The sequence below is a fragment of the Theropithecus gelada genome, chromosome 15, assembly GCF_003255815.1.
Source record: "Theropithecus gelada isolate Dixy chromosome 15, Tgel_1.0, whole genome shotgun sequence".
Classification (NCBI taxonomy): domain Eukaryota; kingdom Metazoa; phylum Chordata; class Mammalia; order Primates; family Cercopithecidae; genus Theropithecus; species Theropithecus gelada.
This window is the reverse complement of record NC_037683.1, coordinates 85,058,194-85,064,297: the sequence shown is the minus strand read 5'-3', so window position 1 is coordinate 85,064,297 and position 6,104 is coordinate 85,058,194. Positions and strand designations below refer to the sequence as shown.

Below are 6,104 nucleotides of genomic sequence, written 5' to 3'. Positions count from 1 at the left end.
CTGGGCTGGCAAGGTAGACCTCTGATTCTCATCCACATGGGTAGCTGTGTAAGTGCACCTGGGGGTAGACCTCTGATTCTCATCCACTTGGGTAGCTGTGTAAGTGGACCTGGGGTTGCCATGCAGTGCTGGCCTTGGTTGCTCAACTACTCCAGGCATAGCTGAGTCTCAGGGCTGAGAAGCAGGAGGTGTCACCATGATCCTGAGCCTAAGCTCTTTTTTTCAATCCAGCTTCTACCAGAGCTCTGCTCTGTTAATGCCATTAATAAACAGTGTGTTTTATTTGGCTAGTGATCCTCGTAGGCATACTCCATTGGCCATGGCCTTGAAATTGGAGAGAGGAGAGTGGCAGTTCAAACCTCTACTGCCACTAAAATAACACATAGGTTACCTAAAGCCTTGGAAGTAAATATGATACCCAGGGAGACCATAGAAAATGAGAAAAGATGAAAAAAAGATGACAGAATCCTCAGAAAAAAAACCCACATTCAAGGAGTAGGCACTGGATCATAGGACTCCACTGTGAAAGAAGAGTTAGGGTAGAAAGTCTGATGGAAACATGCTCATAGGGACTGTAGACATGGACACCATGGGAGATTTATTACTCCTCTTGTTTTCACCTTTTGTACTTAAAAAATCATTTTAACAAGGAGCAATAATAATTTCATAATAATAAAAAGGGACTTAGGAAAAAGTCAGATGGAAAAAGAGCTGAGCAGCATGAATCAGGCAGAGGAAAAACCCTTTGGAATAATTGTTTAAGATGTTAGGTGATCCTAAAATATTGCTATCTTCCTATGACCTTAAGGAAAGGTAAATCTCCCTTCCAACCCAGGTTGTGATGAATAAACCCACTCCTCAACTGCATGTACATTAATTGCACTTCTTTGGCAATCAACACATGTATGTAGCAAATATGGATTCTGAAAAAATTCACGAAGTGAGGAACCACAGATCAAGCTATTGATCCATGTGAGAAGCCATCTGGCGGAAAGTAAAGTCTGAGGTCAGGAAGCATACCTCAAGGAGGTAGGGGCAAAGGGGAGATGAAACCTGGAGGGACTAACAGCAGAAGAAATGTATTTGTTCATTCAGCAAATACTTAATAAGTGCCTGTTATGTGTCAGGTTCTAAGTGAGGTATTGGGAATGCAATGGTCAACAATATTAATGTGGTTTCTGTCCTCAACAACCTTCTGTATTAGGGAGGATATGGGCAAGTGAAAATAGAGTCACAACAGAATGATAAATGCTCTGATGGATCATTGCCATGGGAGCACTTAAAACCCCCAAGGTTAAACCCATTTATGCCTAGTGTTCCATTATTGGAACTCTAAGTATGTGGGAGTTGTGTTTTTTTTTTTTTTTTTTTTGAGATGGAGTCTTGCTTTGTTGCCCAGGCTGGAGTGCAATGGCATGATCTCAGCTCACTGCAACCTCCCTCTGCCTCCCACGTTCCAGCAATTCTCCCGCCTCAGCTTCCTGAGTAGCTGGGATTACAGATGTGCACCACCATACCTGGCTAATTTTTGTATTTTTAATAGAGATGGAGTTTTACCACGTTGGCCAGGCTGGTCTCCAACTCCTGACCTCATCTGCCCACCTCAACCTCCCGTATGTGGGAGTTATTTATATCCTACTGCTCAAGATTATTGCCAAGGTCTGATTGCGAAAATTAAAAAAAAGTGCAACCTCGGGCATAAATGGGTTAAAGGGTCTCAGACAGGCCGGGTGTGGTGGCTCACTCCTGTAATCCCAGCACTTTGGGAGGCTGAGACAGGTGGATTGCTTGAGACCAGACTGGACAACATAGTAAAGCCCCATTTCTACAAAAAGAAATATGAAAAGTGGCCAGGTTTGGTGGTACATGCCTGTAGTCCCAGCTACTTGGGAGGCTGAGGTGGTGGGAGGATCACTTGAGGTGGGGCGGCAGAGGTTGCAGTGAGTCAAGATTGTGCGACCACACTCCAGCCTGGGTGACAAAGTGAGACCCTGTCTTGGAAAAAGGAAAAAAAATAAGGAAAGGAAAAAAAGGACCTAAGACAGACCTGGATGAGAGATGAAGGAGGAGGTAGTGGTGATGGTGGTGGTGGAGGTGTGCATATAACTCTGCCGCCGACCTTACCTTTCCCTAGCTATGTACCTGGAGAGTCTTCTTAGGACAAAAAGGTAACACTTTCCCCCCCAATAACTGTGCTTATAAAGTTATGATGCCTCAGCATAGATACATTGATGTTTCTGTGACTGCATAAAGAAATTACTGTTATATTAATCAAAAAAATAGCTAAATATTATGAATCCTCACCCAACATCTGAATATGCCATTCAATTCTGCAGGAGAAGCCTCCTTCACTTTAGAAGCTGTGTGGTTCCCATACGTAAACCATATGAGAAGCTATGTTATGGACAGAGGCTGGTGGATGCCAAGACAGACCGTCGCATGGCAGCTGTAGCTGATTATAGCCTGTGAAATTTGTAAAGACACATGTCATTGTACCACTCCGCTTCAGGGAAGCCATACATTCTATTCTTGAATGTTTGGGGCCTGAGTTCCCCCAAGGTTTCAGCTCTGAGGTGGTACGTCTCATTGTTGTGTAGGGAGCCAGGGACATCAGAGTGATATTTCCTTGGCTTAAAAATGGGGAACATTGCATGAGCAAGGGATTGAAACAAAAGACTGAGTTTAAAATATATAACCCTAAAGTTTTATTCTCATTGTCATATGGCCCTGAGCCTATAATCTGCTGAAAATCCGAGTGGCTCATGCCTGTAATCCCAGCACTTTGGGAAACCCAGGCGGGTAGATCACCTGAGGTCAGGAGTTTGAGACCAGCCGGACCAACATGGTGAAACCATGTCTCTATTAAATACAAAAAAATTAGCTGGGCGTGGTGGTCCTTGCCTGTAATCCCAGCTACTTTGGAGGCTGAGGCAGGAGAATTGCTTGAATGTGGGAGGCAGAGGTTGCAGTGAGTCAAGATTGTGCCATTGCACTCCAGCCCAGGCAACAGAGTGAAACTCTGTGTCAAAAGAAGAAGAAGAAAAACATCCCAATCCAATTTCTGGCAAGTTTTTTGTTAGTTAAATGTGGAAATTAGTACATGTAAAATGACACCAGGCTACCTACATGAAGGGCTCACCTCTGTCCCGTGGGCTTAGAGATGCAGAGAGGTTTAAGGGAGAACATGACATAAGACCTTACCTCTCTGGGCCACGTGGTGTAGGCTAGGGGAATCTCTGAGAAGGCTAGAACTGTAGAGTTGTGAGCATTTAACGAGAGAATGCTATCAGAGCACTTAGAATATATAATAAGCGCTCAATAAATGTTTTTCTTTTTCTGTTTCCTAAAATCTTTTCCCTCATCACCCTGGCCCTCAGATCCTTCCAACTCTTCTGCCAACCTGTTTGGGGATATAGAACAGGCTTTGTGGAAACAGGACTATGATAACAGGGCCACAGTTTCTACTCCAGCTTCAGGGCAAGGACATAGTTTTCTCAAACTAAATGATGGTTCTAGAGTATTTTAAACCTTGAACAGAAGTATCTCTCAGATTTTTTTTTTTTTTAAATTTTAAAAATGTAATACTTTATTGAGGGGTTAAGATGCCATTGTGAGACAGGATAGAAATTTAACCATGAAGGCCTTTCAGTGGCTCATCCAAGGCCACAGAGCAAATAAAAACCATATCCATCATATAGAACATCTGAATGGGGTGCCAGAAAAGTCACAACTCAGAGTGTCAGTGATTTTTTTTTTTTTTCAAGAGCACAAATCCACGTTTATTTATTGACTTTTCATTAGTTTAAATCCTTGAGGGGTCCAGCATCACTCAGATTCTGTGTCCAACAGCATTAGCAGGAAGATTGCTTCGGAATTTGGCACGAACCAGGGCACTGTTTCCGTGGGCCCGAGTTACCTTCCCCAGATGACTCTGGTTTTGTTTGGTTTGCTGCCAGGAGTCACTGTGTTGTTCTTTGCTTTGTATACATAAGCGCATCTCTTGCCCAAATAGAATTCTGTTTCATCTCGGGCATAAACACCTTCAGGTTTTAGAAGAGCTGTGTTCTCCCTTTGGTTCCGGAGACTCCGCTTATAGCCGGCAAAAATGACCTTGGACCACAGCCTTCCAGACATAGTTCCTTTTAGAAGTCCTGTTCCCTGCAGGCCTCTACAGGAGCTAAGATGGCGGGAAGAGCAATGTTTGTAACTCCTGGGTATACAGTAATGTAAGTAAGGGTCCCAAACCCTGTCCTTCGCAGGTGTTTGAGTCAGAGTCAGGTTCCTCGCAGTCAGATTTCTGCCCTTGTGGTTGTGTCTGCTTCAGCCGTCGTCTGTGAGTGTTAAGTTGGGATTTCTCTTTTCCTCAGCCACCGGAAGTGCCTGGGTTTCCTCACACACGTCACATCAGGCCACCCCGTCAAGGCCCAAGGACAGATCATTGGGATGTTGTGTGCAAAAGAGCAAGGCCCTCATTTATTACAGTGTTTGTTCCCCGCCCTCCTTCCTTCCCTCCCTTCCTTTCTCACCTGAAAACCAAAATAAAGGAAGGAACATCAGAACGATATCTTCTAGGCTTAAAAATGGGAACGCTGCATGAGTAGGGGATTGAAATGAAAGAGTGAGATCAAAATATGTATTTTTCTCACCTGAAAAAGAATATAAAGCAGAAACAATTTGGAAGAAGTAGAAAGATAGCTGAGTTAGGAACATAAGTTCAGCCATTTCTATTGCTAAGTGCCAAATGTACCTCTTCATTTCTTAGAAGTGAAGCAAAACTACTTAAGCAGTCCAACTGTAGAAAATGGGCTATCTTAGCAAGCTGGAAATAATACATTTGTCAGTAATTCTAATCCTGCAGAATGTATTTTAGAAGATTTAAAGAGAGAGAGATAAAAAGTGTGTCTTAGTTCTCATCATCTTCATTTCTTCATTCCTTCTTTCCATCAATCACTATTTGTAATTAAATAAGATTGCATATTTTCTTGTTTGTTGTCCTCTTTTCTGATCAGACTACAATCTTCTTGAGGGCAGGGACTATGCCCACATTGTTTACTACTGGATACCCAGGGCCTAACATAATGACTTTAAATAGAGTAAAATGCTCATAACTTTTGGTGAACACATGAGTGAATAAAAAATTTTGAAATGGTACATTTTCTGATAACATACACAGGTAAGTAAACACAGTCAAAAGATCTCCATCAAGAATGAGATCAAGAATGACATTACCTCAGATGTTACAATTTAAGAGATCTAAGACCAATAGTAGCTTAGCAGCCTATATTTGGTTTTGCCTATCAGTCTGTTTCCAATGGAGCTAAGATACTGAAGAGTAAAGAATTAAGAAGGCATTGCCAAATAATATAGCTAATCTCTCCTACATGTGTAACTTATGGAACTGAATATCACATTTGTGTCATTTTTTACTAAGGGATTCACAGAACAGCCCCCGTAGCATTTTTCTCTCTTAGGTGGAAAGACAGGGATGACCATATCCTATCAGTGATGAAAGAGAGAGGTGACCCGTGTACATTCAAATGATGAGTCAGTGATGGAGACTCCAGAATGACTACTGAGCTGTGAGGCCCTCCCCGAGTCACTGAATTCCTCTGAGCCTCGTCTGCATGGGTGCATGGGTCCTATAATAGATGGCCTACTATCTGTCTCACAGGGTTATTGAGAGAATTCCATCTCCTGGTAGATGTGAAAGCCTTTCAGAGACACATTACATAAACATAATATAAGAAAGCTTTTTTTTTTTTTTTTTTGCCTGCCAGCATGTAGTTCTGTGTTACTTGGGGAAGCCTACATTGCTGAAACGGACCTAAAAAGTAATGTCTTCAATGAAAGAGGAGTTTCATTCCTTCTCACATCACAGTCCAGACTGGTTTTGGTGGTGAGAGCACTGGTAGTCTGGTGGTGGCTGAGGATTCTGCTCCATAGAGTCATTGAAGGACTTAAGTTGACTGAAGCTCTGCCATCCTTAACTTGTGACTCATGGTTGCTGTGGGCAATGCCTTTGTCACTCGCAGGAGTGACAGTGAGTTTAATGGCCCAGGCCTGGAAGTGGCACTATTGACTTCTATTCATTGGAGAGGATTTCT

General features: G+C 42.7%; 1 pseudogene; it reads right to left on the bottom strand.

The window, feature by feature from the left end:
- Nucleotides 1–3,802: 3,802 nt before the first annotated feature.
- Nucleotides 3,803–4,134, bottom strand: LOC112608442 (annotated as a pseudogene).
- Between the last annotated feature and the right edge of the window lie 1,970 nt (nt 4,135–6,104).